Below are 26,003 nucleotides of genomic sequence, written 5' to 3' on the forward strand. Positions count from 1 at the left end.
GAGTCAACGTTTTCGTTATTTCCAACATCGGGCAGGGTTTACGTCTGGAGAACGCGAAAAGAAGCCTACAATCCTGACTTCTTGACTGCAACGGTTAAGCACGGAGATGGAAGTGTGATGGTGTAGGCAGCCATATCATGGTATTCTGCTGGGCCCATCGTTACTATCAAAGCGCGTGTTGCAGCCAACGATTATGTGAACATTTTAGGTGACCAGGTAAACCCCATGATTCAAATGTTGTTCCCCAGCAATGATACCATATTTAAGGACGATAATGCATCCATTCACACAGCCAGGACAGTACAATCGTGGTATGAGGAACATGCAACTGAACTGCAGCGTCTTCCCTGGCCAGCACAGTTCCCGAACTTAAACATTATTGAACCCTTGTGGGCGGTATTGGAGCGCAAACTACGGAACCGATTTCCGCCTCCGTCGTTACTACAAGAGTTAGAAGAGATTTTGATCGAAGAATGGCATAACATTCCACTGAAGACTATACACTCATTATATGCAAGTATTCTAAGAAGAATCGCAGCTATATTACGGGCAAATGGAGATCCAACCCGTTATTACTGAACCATTTGCCCGTAAGCACAGGTGTTCACATTATTTTGCCTATCCCCTGTAAGTTGAACAATTTAAATATATTTAAATTTTATGATGAATCAGTTGACATAGTGAAGACTGAAATAAAATGGAACAAAAGTCATATCAGCAGCAGGAATCAAACATGGACCGACGAAACGCCAGCCGGAGAGATTGACTACTTGCCAACTGCGCTAATACATGAACCGATGCTCAGAAAACCCTCAGACTCTACGCATAAATCTTTAGAGAGGGGTTTACATTATCCTACGGCCCAGTCACGCAAAGTATTCTCGGCACTTGAAACGGGCATCTATCTGCTTCTACTCATATAGTTTGAGCCAAATCATCTAGCCTCATCGCATGCTCTCCTGTTGCCAGGTTTACATTTGGAGTAGGTCTACCTAACTGATTAAATCTCACTTTCTCCTACACAGATAAACTGGAAAAGAGCCTCTTCAGCAGTGTAGCTACAGAAAACACTTTTACACTAAATTTCATCATTTAATAGCTTTCTTACCACCTTCTATATCCATTTCACGCCCAAAATCATAACTAAACTGAATATATTACCTTTACGTGTATAAACTGAACTATTTAAATACATTTAAATTTTATAACTACTAGTAAAATAGTGCAAGGAGTAGAAAGAAAGTATGATTGCATCAGGAATCGAACCCGATCTGACGAATTTCCAGCCAATGTTATTGACCAGTTTTTATTTTATTTTATATTTTAAAATTTTATACGACGATAGTGCTTTTGCCGGCAGGAAAGAACAGACACAAGTCAGCTACAGGCTGGGTGGAGACAAGGGGGGGCAGAGATCGAATCCCGAGGCCTGGCCACGATGCCTCTCCCTACCCCCTCCCACCCCCAACTATCACTGTGCTGATCCCTCACGTGGTACTGTCCTTTTTTAAACTTTACAAGTTGCTACTCAACAGATAGGAAAACAAAATTAGGTTAATCCTACATGGCCCTGGCACTTTTACACTTAAAAAAAATCCTTTGGAGTCGTTGCCTACAACAGTTTTTTTGCTTATTTTTTATGAAAAAGGCCGTAGGAAAAACGAGATCAACAGGGCCATAAAAATTAAATGAATTGTTCAAATATACATCTGAAAATGGGACATGACGAGGATTCCACAAGGACCAGTCAACCCAACCGACACCTTGACGACGAAATACAAGGTGCAACATATTGGCGAACAAGTCTTGATACGGTGGCAGGGGCAAATACTTCCAATATGCAGTGGCCGTATATTGGTGGGAGGCGAATGAGTCCCTATGGTCTCTTTCTCTGCAATGTAATGAATATAGAGGCCTAGAAACCACTCAATTGTATTTGATTTTGCTCTCAGAAATTTGGAGGAGTCTGGACGCAATAGGACATCAGCTGAAAAGGCACTCGCAATGGATCGAGGTAGAAACGCTAATTGTTTTTCAAGACAGTGCCAGTTCGCTTCGTGACCATGACCGGTAAATGTATGTCACAGCGTTTCTATTGTGAGACAGCGACGGAACTCATCCTGACACTAAAACCAATACGAAATAGGCGCTCATTGGAGGACAACAGGTTATGTACCACTCGATACCATGTGGATCCCACAGCCATTGGTAGAACAGGAAATCTAAGACGAAACACACCGTCTTCCACGAAGTTTGCGGCGATGCCCGTTCAACAGGTGCCATACAGTCAATACTTCTCGTCCGCACTAGCAAATATGCGGTAGTGAGATATACCTCTGTAGAATACCAGCCTCCAAGTAACTGACAGCAATATAAAATTCAGGGACCAGTTGGGCACAGCGTCATTAGTTCATTGGCTGCTCAAAAACCCCTTTTAATCTACGCTTGCAAAATTCACTACTGGCCATTAAAATTGCTACACCACGAAGATGACGTGCTACCGACGCGAAATTTACCGGACGGGAAGAGGATGCTGTGATATGCAAATGATTAGCTTTTCAGAGCATTCACACAAGGTTGGCGCTGGTGGCGACTCCTACAACGTGCTGACATGAGGAAAGTTTCCAACCGATTTCTCATATACAAACAGCAGCTGACCGGCGTTGCCTGGTGAAATGTTGTTGTGATGCCTCGTGTAAGGAGGATAAATGCGTACCATCACATTTCCGACTTTGATAAAGGTCGGATTGTAGCCTATCGCGATTGCGGTTTATCGTATCGCGACATTGCTGCTCGCGTTGATCAAGATCCAATGACTGTTAGCAGAATATAGAATCAGTGGGTTCAGGAGGGTAATACGGAAAGCTGTGCTGGATCCCAACGGCCTCGTATCACTAGCAGTCGTGATGACAGGCATCTTATCTGCATGGGTGTAACGGATCGTGCAGCCACGTCTCGATCCCTGAGTCAGCAGATGGGGACGTTTGCAAGACAACCACCATCTGCACGAACAGTTCGACGACGTTTGCGGCAGCATGGACTATCAGCTCGGATACCATGGCTGCGGTTACCCTTGACGTTGCATCACAGACAGGAACGCCTGCGATGGTGTACTCAACGACGAACCTGGGTGCACGAATGGCAAAACGCCATTTTTTCGGATGAATCCAGGTTCTGTTTACAGCATCATGATAGTCTCATCCGTGTTTGGCGACATCGCGGTGGACGCACATTGGAAGCGTGTATTCGTCATCGCCATACTGGCATATCACCTAGCGTGATGGTATGGGGTGACATTGGTTACACGTCTCAGTCACCTCTTGTTCGCATTGACGGCACTTTGAACAGTGGATGTTACATTTCAGATGTGTTACGACCCGCGGCTCTACCCTTCATTCGATCCCTGCGAAACCCTACATTTCATCAGGATAATGCACGACCGCATGTTGCAGGTCCTTTCTGGATACAGAAAATGTTCGACGGCGGCCCTGGCCAGCACATTCTCCAGATCTCTCACCAATTGAAAACGTCTGGTCAATAGTGTCCGAGCAACTGGCTCGTCACAATACGCCAGTCACTACTATTGATGAACTGTGGTATCGTGTTGAAGCTGCTTGGGCAGCTGTACCTGTACACGCCATCTAAGCTCTGTTTGACTCAATGCCCAGGCGTATCAAGGCTGTTATTATGGCCAGAGGTGGTTATTTTGGGTACTGATTTCTCAGGATCTATGCACCCAAATTGCGTGAAAATGTAATCACATGTCAGTTCTAGTCTAATATATTTGTCCAATGAATAGCCAATTATCACCTGCATTTCGTCTTGGTGTAGCAATTTTAATGGCCAGTAGTGTACTTTATACGCAAATTCAAAGGAATGTGCTGACCTGGTGCTGTGAGCAACGTAGCACTCACACAGCTGGAAGGGATGACGTCACATCAGAGCATGCGCAGCCGAAAACAGACAGCTGCATCCCTTCTCTAAGTCAGTCGTAGTGCGGCTGACCATCACTTTAAAACACGACATTGGTTTCCAGTTATCATGGAGACAGCAGTGCAAAACATGTTTTCCTCCAGTTTATTTGAATACCAGCAAGCATTCGAAGAGAATTTTAGTGTACTTACTGGCTTGCATTCGAAGAGGAATGGCATAATTTTAGTGTGATATTTACAGTGCGGTGCAAGCACCACTGCTGTTCCCTACAAATCACTGTGATTTTACTCAGATAACATGAGCCAGAAAATTTGGAATATCGGAGTCCTCTGTTACTCTATTTGTGCTGAGGATGTATTACATGAAGACCAATTTAGCTCTATGAAAGGGAAGAGGACCATCTAAACTGCACAAATGGCGCGGCTGATGCTGGTACTAACAGACTTTTGTAGTATTTGTCTTCCTAGGAAGAAGAAAAGACGAAGTCAAATGGTACAATATGTCTGAGAGTCGTAGAAAAAAAGTAGTAAATTACAGGAAAAGATGGATACTATGTAATACGTACGTTAACAAAGAGGGAACAACAAAAATGGAGGGCAAAGAAAGAGATGTTCAGAGGGAAAAGGATGAAAGGCAGGGGTAGTCTTTCTCCACTACTGTTAGATCTGTGCATCGAAGAAGCAATGATGGGTTAAAGAGTGGGGTTACAAAATTGGTTCAGATGACTGTAAGCACTATGGGTCTTAACATCTGAGGCCATCGGTCCCCTAGACTTAGAACTACTTAAACCTAACTAACCTAAGGACATCACATACATCCATGCCTGAGGCAGGATTCGAACCTGTGACCGTAGCAGCAGCGCGGTTCCGGACTGAAGCGCTTAGAACCGTTCGGCCACAGCGGCCGCCGGCTGCTACGGTCGCAGGTTCGAATCCTGCCTCAGGCATGGATGTGTGTGATGTCCTTAGGTTAGTTAGGTTTAAGTAGTTCTAAGTTCTAGGGGACCGATGACCTAAGATGTTAAGTCCCATAATTCTCAGAGCCATTTGAACCATTTGAACCACAGCGGCCGGCGTGGGGCTACAATTCAGGGTGTAAGGATATCAGTGATACGGTCTGCTGACAATGTTGCCGTCGTTTGTCAAAGTGAGGAAGAATGAAACTAACTGCCTGTTGAGCACAGAACAAGGATAGATACTAAGTTAAAAAAATACGAAAATAATGAGAAATAGCAGAGATGAGACTAGCAATAAGCATAATGTCAAAATTGCGGATCACGATGTAGAATAGGGGAAGGAATTTTAATACCTGGCAATAAAAATAACGCTGATGGACGAAACAAAGCTTATACAAGAAGCAAATAAGTACAAGCAAAGGAGGGATTTTTCACTGAAACAAGGTCAATAGTATAAAACACAAACCTTAACTTTTAGGAAGAAGTTACAGAGAATGTACATTTGGAGCCTGACATGGTATGGAACTGAATCGTGAAATGTGGGGAAACCGGAAAGGAAGAGAATCGAAGCGTTTGAGACGTGGTGGTATCGAAAGACACTGAAATTTAGGTGGACTGACTACGAAATGTGAAATCTTTGCACAGAAAGGAATGTATCGAAAACACTGAGAAGAAGAAGGTATAAAAAGATAGGATATTTGTTAAGATGCCAGGGAATAATTTGTATGCTGCTAGAAGGAAACGCAGAATGTAAAAATTTTAGGGAAGACAGAGATTCCAATACTGACAACAAATAATATTGGATTTGTGATGTGAGAGAGTGTCTGGGTAAATAAATTTCCGCAGGAGTGGAAACTGCAATGGAATGCATTCAACAATTTCTGATCTAGGATGCTCTGTATGATGCAGTTTTACGGCTCCACGGGGCTGCCATGTCTGGAAGTCACACTGCCAGCTCTGATCATGAGGAGTGGTTTGACGAATACGGAGATAGACTGTAAGAACTCCTGCACTTTTTTCTAGTTAGCTGGATAACTTATTAAACGTAGAGACCTGTCATATCATCATAAAAGTGATTTCCTTGCTTTCGTTTTTGGAACTTGGGAGCGCTCATCGCGGTCGTTCCATAGATTCATTAATAAATACTTTGTTGTTGCTCTCAATACTAACGTTTTCATGAAAAACTGAATGATGAATCAGCGTTCGGTAACCACATAAACAGTGATCATAAACTTGCACACAACAAATGACTATTTAATGTCTTTCGGCTTAACTTTATTTTTCATTTGGAATCACAAATTAACTCACTGAGAACCATACTACTCGTACAACGAAAATTTTTTCCTGTCATAGTATTCGAGAACGTAAACTGTATGACAGTTATAAGACTCTCGTTTTCGCGAGACGGAATTATCGTTCGTAAAGATCGGAAACGAATCACATACTCGTTCTGTCGCAGCGCACACTCTGACGAGGTAACACTACAATTCAAAATACAGAGTGACTAAGAAGGATACATCCGATCTCACAAGAATTTATCTCCTAGATGAAAGAAGAATAGAAGGAAGGAAGGGAGGAAGGAAGATTGGGTTTAACATGACGTCGACATCGAGGTCATAAGAAAATCACTACAAGCTCAGATTGTGTCAACGCCTGGGAAGAAAATCGGCAGTGCCATTTCAAAAGAACCATCCCGACATTTGCCTGGTGTGATTTAGGGGAATCACGGAAAACTTGCCGGCCGGGGTGGCTGAGCGGTTCTAGGCGCTACAGTCTGGAACCGCGCGACCGCTACGGTCGCAGGTTCGAATCCTGCCTCGGGCATGGATGTGTGTGAAGTCCTTAGGTTAGTTAGGTTTAAGTAGTTCTAGGGGCTCATGGCCGCAGCAGTTAAGTCCCATACTGCTCAGAACCATTTTTGAACGGAAAACTTAAATCTGGATGGGTGACGTGGTTCTCCCGTATGTGAGTCCATCGTATAGATGAACTAAAGATATAGAAACTAAAGGTACAATTTATCTTATAAAAAAAAAGGTTCAAATGGCTCTGAGCACTATGGGACTTAACTTCTGAGGTCATCAGTCCCCTAGAACTTAGAACTACGTAAACTTAACTAACATAAGGACATCACACACATCCATGCCCGAGGTAGGATTCGAACCTGCGACCGTAGCGGTCGCGCGGTTCCAGACTGTAGCGACTAGAACCGCTCGGCCACCCCGGCCGGCTTTAACTTATCCACCGAAACTAATAGTTTACCTTGGTGCAGTGTTTAGTTGCTGATTTATGGTACAGAAAGGAGTTGTGGAGTACAAAACTACAGGGAAGACAGTTATTGAAATAAGACACTAAAGGCAATGCCTTCTTGGGTCAGTTATCGTTCTACCCCTCTCCATCTGTGCCATTTGATTGTAGTTACTACATTTCATTACTCTGACAACACTTTGTTATATAGAAGTGCTGGGACTACCTCTTGAGTTCTACCTCATCATTTTTTCGAAATGTTTTTATGAAGCTGCTATGTCTAATCAGGTATGCAGTTAATTCAGTTTTTCCCCTCTGTATCATGTTAATCAATACCTTTTTCTGTTTCATTTCTTCTTGTGATTTTTCACTGTATTTCTCTTTAGTCCAGGATATTTCTGTATCTCTTCTGGATATCCAGATCGCTGCTGCTTATGATTTTTAACTTTTCTTGTTTCGCCAGACACAGCTTTAAAAGCGCTAAATAATTAATGTTTTGATGAATTTATTTTCGTCTTCATTATGAACGAAGAAATTTGTTTGTTGATACATTACTCTTACTCCTGAATGTTTATTTAGTCATTCCATTTCTTCTCTTAACATACATTTTATCTGTCATTGTTCTTCTCCTGTGTTCTCTGGATTCAGCGAAGTTAAGACTCGTCGAATCAACTCAGTACTTGGATGAGTGACGGCATAGTGCTGTCGGCTTAGGGGCACCCAAGACGAAGTAGTATCTTCCAATTTGAAAACTAACACGAAGGCGTTGAGCCGTGCGACACTATTATTATTGTGTTTTTCTAGTGTCAAGTACATTTACTTGCATTAGTATTTCATTTCCTATCTTAATGTTTCCCCCTATTGTTGTTCGATTTATCTGCCACCCTTATTTTAGTCTTGTTTGGGTTTATTTTCAGTTTGAGGTTATCCAAGGCGTGGTACAAAATTTTGAACACGTAATTCGTGTCGTTCTGATAACATGCTTAGACTACTACATCATCATCTTCTAGTCAACGACTCTGTCACGTTGGTAACACCTGTTCCAGCCCGATCACCGAACTTAAACAATGTTGGGCCCGGCAAGTACCTGGATGGATGACCGCCCGGGGAAAACCGCGTGTCGTCGGCTAAAGGACACGGAAGTCTGTATCATCAGCATATCGAATACAGTATGTTTGTTTATCATTAATTCGATCCCTTGGTGCTGCTTTTCTTTGATTATGTTGAACTTTCTATAAAGAAATTAAATAAATAAGGAGAGAGACGACAGCCTTGCCAAACACTTACTCGTGGCCACCGATTTCGTCAAAAAACACAGAGCTTGGCTAGAAATGAAAGTGACACAGGTGGAAACTCCAGATGGCGAAGTGTTCAGAAAAAATAGCATTTTTCCCAGGTTGGAGGAACCATGAGCCATTTATTTTGGCATAATTTCCTGCCAGCGTTTGGCGCAGCGGGAAGAGATCAGAACTGTAATACAGAGGTCATGAGGTCGAGCCCTATGTGGAAGTTTCCCTTTCTTAATCTCAATTGTTGCGCTGTCAACACTGCAAATACAGGAAATAATGCTCAACAGGCTATATGGTTTTTCTTAATACATTTATAAGAAGCAGGAAATGAAAAGGCAGAAGAAAATTCAGGATTGCAAATCTTTTCCAGGAAAGGATTGTACTTACCTCCCCTGTTTTTATGATGAATATCGCCTCAGCAAGCGGAAATCATCAACTGCAAAATAATAAAAAAATCTAATTTTGTATATCAAGTTTTAAAACACGCTAACAATCACTTCCAGGAAATTTATTTTCAGTCCTAAATTTTTCTTTGCCTTTCTTTTTCATAAAAATATTTTATGAAAATATTAACAAATAAAATACATTGAGCATTGTAATATCTCTTTATATTCTACTAATTATGCCTGCACAATTCAATGAGTGAATTACGTTTCCTACTTGACCATCTATATACATCTACATCTACATGATTACTCTGAAATTCACATTTAAGTGCTTGGCAGAGGGTTCATCGAACCACAATCATACTATATTCCTACCATTCCACTCCCGAACAGCGCGCGGGAAAAACGAACACCTAAACCTTTCTGTTCGAGCTCTGATTTCTCTTATTTTATTTTGATGATCATTCCTACCTATGTAGGTTGGGCTCAACAAAATATTTTCGCATTCGGAAGAGAAAGTTGGTGACTGAAATTTCGTAAATAGATATCGCCGCGACGATAAACGTCTTTGCTTTAATGACTTCCATCGCAACTCGCGTATCGTATCTGCCACAATCTCTCCCCTATTACGTGATAATACGAAACGAACTGCCCTTTTTTGCACTCTTTCGATGTCCTCCGTCAATCTCACCTGGTAAGGATCCCACACCGCGCAGCAATATTCTAACAGAGGACGAACGAGTGTAGTGTAAGCTGTCTCTTTAGTGGACTGTGATATACTAGAAGAATCGATGCGCAAAGTAGTACAGTATTGTTACTATTCCATGAGCGCATAATTACTCTTTGTAATATTCTCTCCGGTGTGTGTTGAGAGGACTTCTAGGATATTCTCCTTACCGAATTGCCGCATTGAATAATTGTAATTTTGCTATCGAGATTATTGGAAGAAATAGATTGAAAATATATTGTATGTTACTCAAGAAAATACATACTAATGATTTACATTTCATTATATATGACTTCTCTAATTGGAAATTTGCACGGAGGTGTCGTTTCGTTGGTAATCAGAAGGGAACTTCCGATGAATTGGAAACGAACCTGCAATTATTAGATCCAAGAGCCCCATTATTTCATCGGATAATTAAACTCTATCAAAGCAAAATTTCCGCTTGATCTGAGGTTTCCCGATTGAGTACGCAACGCAAAAAAACCAAGACATTTTACTTACGCAGGATTGCAGATCGCTTCGAATCATCGAGACTGCGGACAAGGAGAGTCATCGTCCGATTCTGATTAAACAAGTAAAGCTTAATTATAACTTTCTTGAGTGACTATGATGACTGTGATATGAATTAGATCCTTAATAAAATACTAATAACTAAATTTCCTCTTCACCAGCAACCAGTATAAACACAATATCAATTACAATTATAGCATCATTTCGGTTTATTTGAGGTATAAGGAACATAAAATTATGAAACAAAAGTTTCCACGAAGGATCTCGATCCCACCATTTCTTATTGTTTCCATTGCTCCAATCGCTTTCCGGGTACTAAGTTAGCGCTGAAGATTTATGTCTCTCCCGATGGTCGCAAAACTGCTATTTGTTCTAAACGTTTGGCCATCTGGAGTTCCCACATCCGTCACTTTTATATCTGGCCAAGACCTGTGTATACGATGAATTTGGATGTAATCGGTGATGACGAGTAGGCGCGGCCCCCCTTTCAGTAAAATTTTTAGAGCGTGACATAATAATGCCAAGTTTCTATGATTTGAACGATCATTGGCACTTACATTTAAGTATGGTAACTGTTTGACATTTTATTAAGAAGATGGATGACACAGAAATTAAGTACGTCCTCGCTGCATCTCAAACAAGGGTACAGTGAGAGGAGTACCGGGTGATCAAAAAGTCAGTATAAATTTGAAAACTTTATAAACCACGGAATAATGTAGATAGAGAGGTAAAAATTGACACACATGCTTGGAATGACATAGGGTTTTATTAGAACAAAAAAAAAATAAAGTTCACAAAATGTCCGACAGATGGCGCTGGATACCAAAACGTCAGTGACTGAGAATGACAATCGTGTATAAAAGGAGCTGTAATGAGAGAGAGAATCAGATGCGCCAGCAGTAGCAGCATGTTGGCGTTACCTGAAAAGGCGCTTTTAGTGAAGCTGCATTATCAGAATGGGGAATGTGCTAGTTCAGCGCGTGCTCAGCCTCCACTTTCGTCGTGCTTGGCCTTCCTGGTCCCCAGACCTCAGTCCGTGCGATTATTGGCTTTGGGGTCACCTGAAGTCGCAAGTGTATCGTGATCGACCGACATCTCTAGGGATGCTGAAAGACAACATCCGACGCCATTGTCTCACCATAACTCCGGACATGCTTTCCAGTGTTGTTCACAGCATTATTCCTAGACTACAGCTATTGTTGAGGAATGATGGTGGACATATTGAGCATTTCCTGTAAAGAACATCATCTTTGCTTTGTCTTACTTTGTTATTCTAATTATTGCTATTCTGATCAGATGAAGCGCCATCTGTCGGACATTTTTTGAAATTTTCTATTTTTTTAGTTCTAGTAAAAGCCAATGTCATTCCAAGCATGTGTGTGAATTTGTACCTCTCTATCTACATTATTCCGTGATTTATTCAGTTTTCATATTTATACTGACTTTTTGATCACCCGATACTTTGCGCTGCTGGTGAGGGAAGTTGGCTGGGAAGCCCATCGGATCACATGTGCCGGCGGGTAGTTGCTAGGCGGCTGTGGTGGCCACGCCGAGCCGCGCATCGATCTGCAGCAGCCAGCAGCCGATCGGCCCAAACGCCATCCGGAGGAGTACGAGGAGGAGGAGGAGGAGGAGGGGGGGGGGGGGGGGGAGAGGAGGCCCCGTCCAATAAAAGTGCCGGATCAAAGCCAGGCCGCGCCGCGCCGCCAGCTAATCGCCGTCCCGTGCCGTCCAGCCGACAAAGGCCCTGCCACGCTTCGTGTCACAGCGTTCGCATCATTCGTTACGCTACCCATATTCCCCACGACAGCTCGCATTAAACTTGCCCCGCTCACCTGTCCGTTTCCACTTGGCAGAACGTCCTGCGTCACCAAATGATATGGCTCCTACCTCTGCACAAATTGCCGACATGGGCGCACACGGATACCAGTTCCGATGTGATAAACTGATTCTGTTCTTTTGGAATTCATCACAAACTCACAATACAGTTTTCTGTCTCCTCCTAAGTTTGTTCCTTTCTTGCTTATTTGACGTCTCGCCAGCAGTGCGTCATATCCGGCACCATAAAGTCGTAATGGAAGGTGGTAGTATTAGGCGTCCCCAGACTCGGAATTAGATACGAGTACTATACTCTTTTCACTGTGTGTCAATGATGCATCAGTAGTTTTGTCCTACTGCAAATACCACATCTACGCTGTTGACCTCCAGTGGCATCTAAGTGCCAAACCAATAATCCCGAAGATAACTACCCAGAATCTCAATACCGACCTATGCATTATTGTTATTATTGGCGCTGTTATTGCTTTAAACACTGTTAGTGGCAGCAGCTGCAGTAATGCAAATGCTGCCAGTTTTTATTTTATTAGTTCATAGTCAGTATAATATAGTCTACTCTCACTGTCACTTCAGACCCTTATATCATTTTAATACTGTTTGTCATGTTAAAATTGTCATTTCCCAGGTTAGTATGATGTACAAAACACCTGATGACCCTAAATAGACCAGGTTAAATAAATGAATAACTAAATACTGCCTTGCTCTTGTTCAACGAAATAGCTCGAATCTAGTCTCTTCTGAAACAACAAAAGTTGGAATAGTGTATGTACAGCAATTCAAGCAAAACTAGGGTCTTCAATTTACTCACATTCACCGATTTTCTTGTCACGTTTCATATATATATATATATATATATATATATATATATATATATCGTTCGGAATGGATAAACGTGTACTATGTCCTGATAATAGTTTTCATTAAATGATTAAGTCCTTTACATAATTAATAAGTAATGTGGTGCAGTAATAAAGCAAAACTTCCCTCTAGTTATAATTCATACAGTAGCACCTATATGTTCATAAATCGCTAACAGAGTCCCATCAACCTTTCACCATTCAATGTCATTTTGATGCACCTTTTTTTACTAACTGTTAGATCAAGGTAAATAGAAATACACATTTCTATATATTCGATGTTCAGTCCACCACACATGGGAGACAGTCTTGAGTTATTTCTCTCCCTTCCTACCTTTCACTGTCCAACTCTCATGATCGTTTTCCTTCACACTCCCTTATTAGTTTATCTGGAAAAACATTCTACAGTAAATATTACACACAACAGATCACACAAAAGCTTACTTTAATATAATAGACTGAGTAGTGAAAGTAGGAAAATTTGGAATCTACAGCTGTATCGATGGTCCATAATGTACTAGAAATGATTGTTAGCAATATTAACACAGTTTGTATAGATATTTGAATTGAGGTGTGACAAGCAAAATTTGAAATTGCCTTAGCACCAAATGAACAAAATAGCGTAGTATTTATGTAGCATTCAACAGCTTTCATCTTTTAGGTGCTGTGTGATAGTGGCTTAAAGAAAGATGTTCCAGTGTTTGGGTGGGGACAGTTGGTGGCAACTTATGGCTGCAGGTACATAATTGTGCGTGCCTACCCAGGCAGGAAAGGTGGTTGGAAAAAGACAGATACTGTCTAAATGCCCAGAATTAAATTTTCACTCTGCAGCAGAGTGTGCACTGATATAAAACTTCCGGGCAGCTTAAAAGTATGTGCCAGATGGAGACTCAAACTCAGGACCTTTGCCTTCCATAGGCAACTGCTTCACCAACTGAGCTACGCAAGCACGACTCACGCCACGTCCTCACAGCTTTAATTCCGCCAGTACCTCGTCTCCTACCTCGTCCCATCCTGAATTTGAGTCTCGGTCCAGCACAGAGTTTTAATCTGCCAGGAAGTTTCACTGTGTAAGTCACTTTCTACTTTTATTTGGATTACGAGTTTTGTCCTTTGTTACATCAGGAGATGGAGATGTCCTGCAACAAAGATTGTTTCACTCATTCCTTCACTAACTCACAAAATGTACCCAGAACCAACTGAATTAATCTCCTATCGTCCATTTTTAGGTCTAACTCACTTACTTTAATTTCAAGAAAGTGTATTTTGTAACAAATTACTTAGAAAATTAAGAGAATTAAATATTTTTTTATCATGTTCACTTGCAAAAAAATTATGTTTTCCTCACAAAAGGTGAATGTAAGAAACTAAATTTAATACTTCTTTTATATAAGCCACATGAAAGAAAAAAGTTTAATTCATTCTTGAAAAGAATAATTCGTATTAAAATTTTATTGGCTCACTAGTTCAGTATATTTTATTATAAAAAGTGAATGTAAGAAATCCATTCCTTACCTAAAATTTTTCTAATTATTTCTTCGTTGGTAGCAATAAGATTTTTTATGATATGTAAATGGTTTTTGCGATAAGGCTCAATCACAGTTTTACAACATTCACAAGTATGTTTAATTTTCTGTTAATATTTTTTACATTCTTAAAATACACTACAATATCTATCTGTTTGATACTTATCTTTATGAAATTCATTAATATTCTTTTTGTTCAGACAGTCACCACAATGCTTTAACTGTTTGGTATTATCAATTTAAGATTTAGAAAATTTAATAGGAAAAATAATGTTTTAAAAAATTTCACAGAATGAATTTAGATAATGAAATTCATTATTATTATTATTTTTAAGTTTCTTCATCCCTTTGTATCTCGGTTTAATATTTTCATTTTCAATTACTGAAAATCCCATCCACTCATTATATTTAAGTATCTACCTGGCAAAATAATTTTTCAAAATCTTTTTGGCTTTAGTTTTCATAATTGTTATTAAATCTATATATTTCTTCAATTAATCTGATTGGCTGTATTTTAAGAATATGTCTTTTTGTTATTTTCATTGAAAGCGACATGTACTGTTTAAGATCTGTGTAGTGAACTGCATAATAATGTTTGTCATTTACATTAGTCAACAACATCCTTTCTTTAATTGCTGGTACAATGTTATTTTCAGGAGCTAATGGCAAGTTTTTTTGCAAATCATGTAGTTCTTTTGGACACTTTTAATCTACTTTAAATATGCTTCCAATTTTAGCATTGTCTGAATTTCACTTTTTCTACAATCAAAATTATTTCGTTCATTTCATTCAAATTCATACCATAACCATATTAATTGTTTGCATCTAAATATACTAAATAATTTTTCTTTTTACCATGAAAATCCTTCACATATTTTTATTTTCTTTGTCATATCCTTTGCAAGATGGGGTAAATAACCTCTTATTCCTTTTTTCTACCATTAAAATGATATTGTAACCATGTAATAATTCCAGCAGTTGTTTAGTCTTTTTCAACACCGCATCCCAAGACAAGCCAGGTAAAATTTTCACACACATCAGCCAACAACAATACATCATTCTTAAGATACAGTTAATAATATTCATCAAGATTTTTCACATTAAATTTTCCCCAAACTAATTTTGAATGTTTATAATCTTCTCTGCCTGTTTCATAGTCATTAAGTTTATGTAAAATTCTTAGTTTGGTAGTATTTGTGTTTCTTCACATTTCTTCCAGGAATCCATGCAATAATATGGATATACCCTTTTTATGATCACTAGATTGAACAATTTTTCTGAGAAAAATTTTCTAATATTTTTTATTTGATCCCTTTTTAAATTTGATAAAAATTTGTCAAGTGACAAAGCCATATATTTAAATGTGACAGTAAATCTCATTTTCCAATCTTATGTCCTCTTACCAAAACTAAAATATTTATCATCATTATTTGCTATTTAATCAATTCCTTTTCTATTATAGCCAAGTTCTTTCACAAACAGGTGTGGCTCATATATGGCTAAATTATGTAAATAAATTGGGCGAAACACAGGTAACAATTATTACATAATGTATTTATAAATTTTCTAGTTAAATGGTAATGATGATGAACCTCTTTGTTTTTCTGTAAGTAATGACATTCACACAACGTACAAATTTTAGATCTTGCATACCTTGATTCTTTTTCAGGGGTTCATTATCTCATTTCTTCAATTTCAGAATAAATTTTCCAATTTCTTCAACCTCTTTTTTTATACAATCAATAATTTTTTAATGACAATGTGGTCCTCTATAAACAACACAATGGATATAGAAACAGAATCCATGCATTTCATGGTTCCAATATGTCATTGTATATGAATTTTCTGGATTTGGTTTACAGTTGTCCACCTTTCATGGAAAATTTCAAAATCAGCATAAATAGCAAATGGAACTTTTTGTGTATGTTGATCATTTTTAAAATTTACATATGAACCTTTCTCTGGTATTTATTTGTTTAGTGGTTTGTTAATTAAACAGTTTTTGCTATGACTATCCAATTTTTCTTTACTAGTGAAATGGAGTGAACACATATCAGAAACAATTTTTTTTTGTGTTTACTAATTTCACTAGAAACAAGTGGAGATACATTTTTCGATGTCATCTGTCAGACCCACCTGATGCAGATGCCATACCACACAGCAGTACTCCAACACAGGGTGGACAAGTGTGGCGTAAGAATTTAGTAGACCTGTTGCACCTTCTAGGAGTTCTGCCAATGGATTGCTGTCTTTGGTTTGTTCTACCCACAACATTATCTATGTGATCGTCATAATTTAGGTTATTTGTAACTGTAATCCCTAAGTATTTAGTTCAATTTACAGCCATCAGACTTGTGTGACTTAACACATAATCGAAATGTAGCAGATTGCTTTTAGTACTAATGTGAATAACATCGCACTTTTCTTTACTTAGGCTCAATTGTCACTCTTTGCACTACGCAGATATCTTATCAAAATCATTTTGCAATTCGTTTTGGCCTTCTGATGACTATACATGACGATAAATGACAGCAACATCTGAAAACAATCTAAGATGGCTACTCAGATTGCCTACTATGTTGTTAATATGGATCAGGAACAATAGAGGGCCTATAACACTTACTTGGGGAACGCCAGATATTACTACTGCTTTACTTGATGACTTTACTTTTCTTACTACCAACTGTGACGTTTCTGACAGGAAATCACGAATCCAGCCGCACAACTAAGGCCATATTTCATAGGCATGCAGTTTTGTTAGAAGATGTTTGTGAGGAATGGTGTCGAAAGCCTTCTTTAAATCTAAAAATATGGAATCCATTTTCCATCCCCATTTAATAGCACTCATTACTTCATGAATATAAAGGGCTAGGTGTGTTTCACAGGAACGATATTTTCTGTATGTGTGCTGACCATATGTCAATAAATCGTTTTCTTTGAGGTAATTCATTATGGTCAAATACAGTATATGTTCCAATACCCCAAAGAAAATCTTTTTTCTTTTGTTTTTACATCAGCTCTTTTTTGTTTATTACTGTATTTTCTACAAGAGTAGCCAGTGTTGCACCACCAAATAAAAATGGTAATGCAGCCAGTAGTAATATAAGAAGAGCTCATTCATTTTTTGTTCATCCAGAACCTGTTGTTTCTTTTCTTGTTTTTTTTTAATAAGATATTCAATACCTTTTATCACAACAGGAATGACTTATGTTGTGAGTAAATGACCACCAGTTTTCTCATTTCTATCTCTCTTTCGTTTTTGAATGTCAGTTAAAAGTTGGTCAGTAAACATATAATTATCCTTTATTAAGTTTACATTTAATTAATTTTCGTGTAGGTGTGACACTAGGCAGCAAATTATAATAAATGCCGAAGTTATTTATTTGTACAGGTAAAACATTTGTATGGATTAATGATTTTTGGAATCCTCATTCATTTTCGACTAGTTCAATAACCATACCTATTATTCGTTTCCATACATTATTTTCCTAACTGCAGTTGCAGCGATTTTTTCTCCTATTTAACCATCGGAAGCAAGCATTTTGTGTTTTGTAGCTGTCTGAAGTTTTTGTTTTTTGAAGTCTTCTTTTTAAATCTTTATTGTCTGTATAGGCAATATCCTGTTTTTCCCATGCGTCATATAATGGATTAATTGCTTTATCACCTCTAGGTGATCTTTCTTCCAATTTCGTTCCAGAGGCACAGTAATTATAACCAGGAACATGCATTTCGAATGGAAGATTGTTAATCAAAGTGTTTACAAATCCTTTATCATGGTGTTCACTTGTCCAGGAAGTGTGAGGAAGATTATTTAAAAATATTATGAAGTATGGAATTCCTTTTGGATTGTTGTAATGAGATCACTGAATTTATTCGTTAACATTTGAGTTTTTTCAACTTTTATATTGTGATAATTTTTATTTCCATATAATTCCTCTCTATAAATTACAGCTAATCTATCGATTAAATCTCTAACATCATTCGTCCAAACATATTCAACTGGTTTATATGTATGTTTCTCTATCAAAGTGTTACCAGCTTTTACATCTGAACTTGAGTCAGAATAAACTATTGTTTCACTTCTTAAGTTTGGGAAATAGTTGTCAGCAATTTGTTTCATAAAATATTTTTATTTTTTACTGCTGCTCCATTTTATTTTATTTGGATTATTATCAGAATATAATGCACCTGAATTGTATAGTATATATGCATAATTAGGTCAATCACCACCTTCAAATTTTTTACTGATATGACCTATAGTAACATGTTTTTTAGTGACAAGAGTTATCAATCCATCTGCATTTTCATATTGTTTATGACCAGTTATTATTTTATCATAACTGAAATTAACTGGTGAACTATCAACACATTCAAATCCACCAACAGGTCTTAATCCAAAATTTATTTCTTCACAATTGTTGATATACTTTAACATTCTTATACATATATTTATTTTTTAACATCATCCTATTTTTTATTTTTTAATGTTGTCCTTAGTGTGTATTCTTTTATTTTTTTTAAAACACATTTCTTCTCTTCTCCATATTTATTCAATGCTGCTTTCATTTCTGATTCACTTACTGTGTAGTCATATTTACTGGTATAATCTTCAGACCAATTGTATAGTTGTCTAATTGGTGATAAATCTCCAAAAACTTCTGTAAGATGCTGATAGGAAATCATTTGTTTTTCTACTTCACTATTTTTTCAATAACCTTCAATACAGTATCATCTAATCCTTCGATTCCTTGTTTTACTCGTTCAATAACATCGATAAGATGGTGATTAAATTTTTTATATTTTTCATGTTATGTTTTTGGTTGTTTCCTCCAAAGCTTGAGTTGTTCTTTCATTTTTTCATCTTTTTTCCGTTTCGTTTACCTTTCTTGACAACCTCTGGGTCATATTTTGAAAACATTTATTATGGATGGAAAAACAGTAACTAAACATTTTTAACATTTAATATTTATATAGAAGATTTATGTTTATATTTAATTTTATGTTTATCAATTATGTTCATATTTAAAGTTTATGCCAAACATTTGTGTTGCAAACAAATCTTTAATGTGATGCCTGCATTTACATTCATTAGAGTTTCTTTGTCATGGCTTTTGTAAAAAATCTGAATTTATCATTCCTACATTTTTTATAAATGTCTATAAAATTCTCAAACTTTAAATTATCAGCAACAAACTAGTGACAAATATGATTTAAAAATGTGTCATCATGCCTAAATATATAAAAAATTAGATTATCTCTGGCTAATTGTTTTGGTATTTTTGAATATGTTTGAACCAAATAAAAACAATCTACTCCTTTGTGTCTTCCTCCAGTAAAATATTCTCTAATTACACCCTGATTTTCAATAAACAAATCATTAAACACTACCAGTGAATTTTCCCTGCATCTATCTAGTGGTACAATTTCATTGTTATTTTCAGTAAAACTAGTAATCTGCTCACTGAGGTTGTTTCTATTTTTTTACCCATTTTTATAAACTCTGAGTATTTTGATTCATCTAAACTTTTTGGGTAAACATACCAATAATTAATTTTATTCCAATTAAACAACCTGGAGCTAGAACATAGTTGTCAACCATTACCGTGGTTTCTCCACAACCATCTGTCCTATTACTGCACATGGAATAGAAGTTGGTAAACGTTTACCACATTATTTTTCTTTCTTCTTTGGAATTCTTATTTTTGCTTCCCAGACAGTTTTAGTTATTTAATAATATTTTACTAAAATTTGAAATGTAGTCACCTATTTCAGTTGAGTGGTCAGTTATACGTTCTCAAAAAATCTTGACTGTACTTATACAAGAAAATTATGAAAATATTGCTCTAGTTAGTTTTTATATAACTTTATTAGCTCCAAATATTACATCAAAAAATAATAAACTGTATTGTGACAAAGAAAAATTAAAAGTTTCTGTTGACTAGTACAGTTTAAAAAACTTAGAAAAATGTATTCATTCAAAAAACCAAATATTCATGTAACAGAAAATGAAATTTTAAATAGATTTACTGTTGAAAGTGATATAAAATTGTATACTGATATAAAAGATAGTATCAGATTTAGTGGACAAGCTGTTGAGACCATCAAAAAACTGTTGCTAACGATGTTCCTAAAGTATTCCATTTGAATTACTTAATGTAAACTTTAATCTAGCTGATGGAATGATTGTAATGTTTACTGATTATTTTAATCGAGAAACTATTATATTGCTTCATTCAAGCCTAATGCAGAATTTGTTGGACCAATAATTCATTATCCTGTAAATATGCCTATTTTTGATCCTATTCAAGGCTTAGAAACTGCTATAACTGATGAAAATGACAATTTGATTGACTTTAATGGTTCTAGTGCAATAGTTGTTTTAAAAATGTCTTAATAAATTTTATCCTGAATAAATCGTTGAACAAAATCAAATATCATCACTTTTATACACTCCCTGTAAATGAGAAAATAGAAAGTAATTTCAATTCACCCAAAAGGATACAGAGATCGAAATTAATATTGGTGATGGTTGGCTTCATCCTAGTCACACATAGTTATATATGAACTTTAGAACTGTTGTAGCTAATCCTGATAGATCAGAATCAGATTATCCAACTTATGATGGAAAATCCAATAAAAATTAATCAATAAATATGTGGAAAAACCATCTGATTTTATAATTGTAAAGAAATGTAATTGTATTCTATCTAGAATAGAATATCGTCTTATTTCTTCATCACTTCTTGCTGATAAAATAACCTTGGAAGGACATATTCTTAATAATGGAAAAATAAAGAGTAAGAAAGACGAGGTACTTTATCCACTTGCACTACTTGGTGGATTAAAGATTATACAGAAATTATGTGCAGAGGAGATTTTACAATAATTTTTACAACGAGTTCAAGTGCAGGAGATGCTATTCTTAGATGGCCTGATTATAATGAAGCTGAAGTTGAAATTAAATATACGCTTCCTAAGGAAAGAAAAACTGTTGTAGAATCGATGCAAATTCGTGTACCAATTGTTAAATATGAACCACATTACGAGCTAGAACAATGGGAAAATATACTGAAAAATCCAAAGGTTCTGATATATTTTTATGAACCATAAACTGTTGAAGTTGCAGTATTGAATGGTAAGAAGAATTTTGAAGTTGATATCACATATTGTTATGACTGTGCAGAATTTGATACGCTACATTTCGTATTTGTTACCTGTCAGACAAATCATAAAAATAGTCAGTTACTTGACATGTCATTAATGGATCATGTTAATCTACACTATATATACTGTACTTGAAAAATGAAACAAACGAAATTTTCCAACAGGAGGTGTGGAATATTCATCCTCCAAATAATTTTCTCAGAGTATACAATTAGATGTATATATTAGTCCATATAATTTCATAATGGACCATCTGTCTCCAGCTTGTGGTCTAGTGGCTAGCATTGCTGCTTCTTGTTCACGGGGTCTCAGATTCGATTCCCAGCCAGGTTGGGGATTTTCTCTTCCTCAGGACTGTGTGTTTGTGTTGTTCTCGTCAGTTCGTCATCATAAACCATTCGTCGTATGCTGTTCCATATGTGCTCGATTGGAGACAGACCTGGTGATCGAGCAGGCCAAGGCAGTATATTGACACTCTGTAGAGCATGCTGGGTTACAGCAGCACTATGTGGGCAAGTGTTTCACTGCTGGAAAACATCATCAGAAATGCTGTTCATGAATGGGAGCACGACAGCTTGAATCTTTGGACAGATGTACACATTTGCAGTAAAGGTGCGTGGGTTAACCACGAGAGTGCTCCTGCTATCATAGGAAATCGCACCCCAGACCATAACTGCAGATAAAGGTCCAGTATGTCTAGCAGGGATACAGATTGGGTGCAGCACCTCAACTGACCTCCTTCTAAGCAACTTACAGCCATCAATGGCACTGAGGCAGAAGCGACTTTCATCAGAAAGCTCAACAGATTTCCACCCTGCCCTCTACTGAGTTCTCGCTCCATACTACTAGGGTCACAATTGGCACTAGTGTGGGGCCAGTAGAACGTCAACTCACTATGTCGAAACCGAAAGCTAACTATCGCTCACAATCTTTACAGCATGTATTTAAATCATAACTGATTTGAATTTTCATAGTGGCGCCACTCTTATGTGACTGACGCCAAGTTTGAATAGACGTAATTGTTCTGAATTAGAAACACGACTACCAACTTTCGTTTATGTTGCACAATTCCTTCTTGGTGCTGCGATTTCTTGTTCTATCAGCACATTCAGCGCCAGGCCGTGATTCTACCGCTGTATCCATCGTACTTCCTCTAGCAGTTGTGCTCAGTATCTGCATGTTTTAAACCAAAATCTGATGTAATGCTCACACCAGATACTTTTCCTGCCTTAAACAAAGTAGCTGAAACTATTCCATTCATGTTTCTTCCAGCTGCCATCAAATCATGAAAAAAGCTTTGTTAGTTCACCTTCACTACTTTCAGACACAGTTCTTGTAGCAGTTCTATTCATTAACGATCTAAAACATTTGCTGTAACTGAAACAATAATCCTACTATATTGGTCGCTAATGTATGTAGAAAATTGCTCTTAATGAATTTCCAACTCTGTGTTTCGTAGTTTCCGTTGCCGTGCACACAAGCACAAAAGTGGGGGTCGTTTTTAGATTACATGCTGAGACATGTATGTTACACGTAAATTATATATCGTATCGACATGAAGCAATTGTGAAAATTACGCAGAGAGATCAGAAAATACAGATATATCATTGGATATAAAATGAATTTTTTCATTCAGTTGCTTAGCATCTCTCTTTATTTTTTCTGGCCTAAATGCTGGAATTGTTTCTACAAAATATTTACTGTTATTTTATGACATCGTCTCTTAACTAAATTCTGACGAGAAACCTATTCGTTTGTTCTGATGAATTCATTTTATGTATAATCGAGTTGTGGTTGAGAGTTTTCAGTTTTTGATCTAAATAACAATGTAACTTGATTGTATCTATTAGTACAGTGTTGTGTACGTCTTCTCGGCCACATACGTTCAATATTTTCGAAATGACAAACTTTCTCAACTACATGGTGATCAACTTGTTGATATTTAATTTTTTACGCAAGCTTTCGTTTTAATGATGAAATTTCTCTGCTAAATGATGGTCACATGACCAAACCTAGTAGTTAAAAAAGAATACCATCCAAACAACAAATACTGGCGATTTATTATGGAATTTTTCAAATTCAATCAAGCTACTAAACACTAGTAAATTTTTTGCGCCTCAGAAACAAACTGGTCTCCAAATTAAGTTCAAATTCAGTGGCGTTAAGTAGAACGGATATACACCAAGCTATGAATATGTGAAGGGACAAGATATTTTAGTGCGACAACTCCAGCTTCATTATAATCAGGCCATCTAAGAATAGCATCTCCTGCACTTGAACTCGTTGTAAAAATTATTGTAAAATCTCCTCTGCACATAATTTCTGTATAATCTTTAATCCACCAAGTAGTGCAAGTGGATAAAGTACCTCGTCTTTCTTACTCTTTATTTTTCCATTATTAAGAATATGTCCTTCCAAGGTTATTTTATCAGCAAGAAGTGATGAAGAAATAAGAGGATATTCAATTCTAGATAGAATACAATTACATTTCTTTACAATTATAAAATCAGATGGTTTTTCCACATATTTATTGATTAATTTTTATTGGATTTTCCATCATAAGTTGGATAATCTGATTCTGATCTATCAGGATTAGCTACAACAGTTCTAAAGTTCATATATAACTGTGTGTGACTAGGATGAAGCCAACCATCACCAATATTAATTTCGATCTCTGTATCCTTTTGGGTGAATTGAAATTACTTTCTATTTTCTCATTTACAGGGAGTGTATAAAAGTGATGATATTTGATTTTGTTCATGATTTATTCAGGATAAAATTTATTAAGACATTTTTAAAACAACTATTGCACAAGAACCATTAAAGTCAATCAAATTGTCATTGACCACGTGAGTACAGCCAGCTTTACCCCACAGCATCTGTAGCTAAATAAAATCTGTATAGAAGGGTCGGTTAACAATACAGGTAACCTTAATTAGCAACTGCAAAGGAACGTTTCAGACGTAATTCTTCCAGTTGATCGACCACCATAGTGTGGTTATTTATGACTGTGTTCTTAATCGTTTATGTACGAGAATTTTTCGAAGCCAATCAGCATATCGAGAGGAGTGAACTTGCCTGGCTGTTCACCACAATGATCTACACCATAAATAAAAGAACTCACTAAATTTTTTGTCTATATGAGGAACTAGAAAGATTCGCACCCCCCATTCCCCACATTAGGCTCTAGCATCTTATTTTTTTTTTCATAAGAAGCTACTCTAACGAGTGAAGGAGACAGCGTTAACGCAGCCTAGCATGGAGGGAATTAGGATGCAGTTCCGTTCAAAAGCAATGGTACTAAGCTAACGCCGCAGGTGAAAGTTCATCACCCCAGCTATAGCTCACATTAAAGACACAGACCAGTTATACTAAGCAAACTGTGTTCTGCTGTAATTAGCACATCCGTAGGTAATAACGTCGCCGTTCCTAATTAATCACAGTTGCAGTACTAGTTGGTTACACAATGTATGTTTAGTAATGAATGAAGTAACGCAGACCCTCATGAGAGACAATGTGTTAGTTATTGTGCTATGGTAGAGGACGCTGTGGAATGAGTTTCACGATTAAAATAAGCTATTACATTTTTTATACTAAATGACTCTGATCTCTGACAGACATTTAACGATTTGGGTAATTTACTGCTGTGGAACCGAAGAAAATTACTTTATGTAAGGGCATTTTAATTAGGCTCCCCATATTGAAGCTACTGCCCTATATATCACAGTTTAAAGATACTCAGGTTTCTTAAACAGACATTTTGGACGAAATTAACTACGACAGAAAATAGCGGACAAAACTTCACTTCTTAATATGATAAAATATTGTAGTTGCTCCGGTTTGAAAATTTTGCAATAAAATTTGCACCAAAGAAAAAAATAACTCATCAGACAAAAAATTGGTTCCCCCAGTTCTCAAGCACAGATGAATCGTTAAACCTTTACAGATGGCGAAGTGATCGAGTCACATACTGAAGATCGTGCGAACTGCCTCTACGTGAGCATAAGGAAGTATCGATCAGTGAGATTGTAGTCTCAAGTGTACATTGTAGGTAAAAATGGCAAGGACGTGACGGAGTGGCAGAACAGGGCAATCGTGTTTGGCCTTGCCCTTGGCCATAAGTGTACAAAATCGCTGGACTGTTGGTGTTTCGCTGCGGACTGTTCAACGTGTCTGCAAGCAGTGGTCTAACACACGTGGTCACGAATCACGCCAGGGTTATAGTCGGAAAAAGATCCTGACTGGATACGCGTTACACGGCTTGTGAATCGAAATCGCTTCCAAACCCTACATGAATTGCTGCAGGCAGTCCTGTTAGCGAGAGAACATTGCGAAAGGAACTGCATGCAAAGAACATTTATACTCGGTCACCCAGAAACATACCATTGTTCACACAGGCACATAAAAACAACAGTAAAGTTCATCGGGCTAGAAGAATATGTGACTGGTTGACATAGAAGCTTTCTGCGTATGGCGTCTGGGCGCTGGCCGTGGAAGTCTACGCAATTATAAATATATGAATGGCTTTCTGAACACATCCTCATCCTATTACATCTTGATTGGCCCGCAGAATCAT

The sequence above is a fragment of the Schistocerca serialis genome, chromosome 1 (assembly GCF_023864345.2).
Source record: "Schistocerca serialis cubense isolate TAMUIC-IGC-003099 chromosome 1, iqSchSeri2.2, whole genome shotgun sequence".
Classification (NCBI taxonomy): domain Eukaryota; kingdom Metazoa; phylum Arthropoda; class Insecta; order Orthoptera; family Acrididae; genus Schistocerca; species Schistocerca serialis.